General features: G+C 39.9%; 1 pseudogene; it reads right to left on the bottom strand.

The window, feature by feature from the left end:
* Positions 1-566: 566 nt before the first annotated feature.
* On the bottom strand, positions 567-950 carry LOC102816104 (annotated as a pseudogene).
* Positions 951-1,769: the final 819 nt, after the last annotated feature.

Here is a 1,769-nt window from a genome sequence, read left to right as displayed (position 1 = left end):
TTGTGTTTGGGGTTTGGTGTGTAAAGGAACCCTGGTGGTGCTGTAATATAAGCACTGAACTATAACTTCAGAAAATTCAGCCGACAATAAACCTATTTTGTTGTGCATGGGGTCACCAGAAGCTAACAACAATCTGATTATCCTGGGGGAGAAAGGAGGTAAGGTCCTCTCAGCCGATTCTCTTCCTGTCTCTGTCTGTTTCTATCTCTCCCCTCTAAGCAGTGGGATGGATTGTGTGGGACTTGAGCTGGAGGCTTCTCTGTGGGAAGCTAAATGACACTTTGGTGCTAAGACACTTTGTTTTATTGTTGTTGTTTAAGTATACTAGACATTATGTGCTTTTAATAGTTCAAAACTGCTAATATCTGATAATCAAGAGTAAGTTAATAGGCTAACACTTAAAAATGTTTCTTTAATAAGTATACTGCATATAAGTGACTAGGTGAGCTTGTAGTGGGGCTGACCCAGATACTTAAATGAGAATATAAGTGTCCGTCTAAATTCTCTATCTTTCACTTTCTTTACAGAATATTTCATTAAAGTTGTTTAATGTACAAGTTCTCATGTCATGTTGGAAGTCCTTTATTGTAAAGATAATTCTTTTGTCTATTGACAAACAGCAGCCATATTGTCAGTGATTTTTCTGGACCTCCATGTTGGATAAATTCTATTTCTTCTTGAGACACAAGTTTCCTTCTATATTTCTGAGGTAATGTGTTTATTATTTCTGCAGTGGCTGGTGGACCCTGATGCATCAGCAAATCTGGTGGTTTACTTCCCATCCAATGCTGAGACTTTGCAGAAGAGTGTGATGGAATTCTTGTTGATTGCAAAGCTTCTGATACATTGGGTTTAAGCTTGTCAGTTCTATCAGGGAACCTTATTCATGGAGCATGTGGCTTGACTACCTGAACGACCCTGCTGGTGGAGGCCATTTTGTTGCCCATCATGATCCCAAGTAGGGGCAGCTTCCGGGCGTGTGTGAGTCACAGCATTAATCAGAGCCACAGACAGCTGAGCTAAGACACTTTGGATGCAAATGTTAATTGATAATCTTTATGAGCAGCTTTTTCAATGAGCCCACAGAGGAGAAGATGGCTAGCTGAGGGCTTCAACAGTGCGGGTTCACTTTTACGGTGTAATGTTTTGTCTTCTAGAAGAAAGCAGAGTTCAGGCATTCTGGGGCTGAGGAGCAGAGCCTGGTACTCTTACCCTCACGTTCCAGGGATGGCACAGTGGACCACAAACTCCATGGCTATGATTAGTAGACAAATTATAGTCTATTCACAAGAGTTAGACAGTATCTACAGATTAGTTTCTATAACTAGTCTGTCAGTCTGCCATGCTTTCATGTTGCTGTGATTCTGAAAGCTATATCACCAATGTTTTAAATAACAAAAAGGTCACCCATGGTTGACAGGTTTTAGATGAGTTTCCAGACTAAATCTAGAAAGAAGGAGAGATGGATTACTTCTGAATATTTAGTTATGGAAAACCATATAAATAACAGTGGACACTATCTGATAGCATCAGAATATTGAATATTGACACATGATAAAAAGCACCAGAATATTGTCAGATAAATGAGCCCCTCAGGGTGGAAGGCACTCAAAATATGATTAGGGAAGAGCTGCCTCCTTAAAGTAGAGTTGATTGTGATGACATGAATGGAGTAAAAGTTTCAGGGCCTTCATTTGCTGATGAGGCATGGCTCAAAATGAAGAGAAACAGCTGCCAACATCCATTAATAATCAGAACATGGAATGTAT

The sequence above is a fragment of the Chrysochloris asiatica genome, unplaced genomic scaffold (assembly GCF_000296735.1).
Source record: "Chrysochloris asiatica unplaced genomic scaffold, ChrAsi1.0 scaffold00055, whole genome shotgun sequence".
In the NCBI taxonomy this organism is placed as follows: domain Eukaryota; kingdom Metazoa; phylum Chordata; class Mammalia; order Afrosoricida; family Chrysochloridae; genus Chrysochloris; species Chrysochloris asiatica.
The sequence above is the reverse complement of the archived record's forward strand: the minus strand, read 5'-3'. Positions and strand labels throughout refer to the sequence as shown.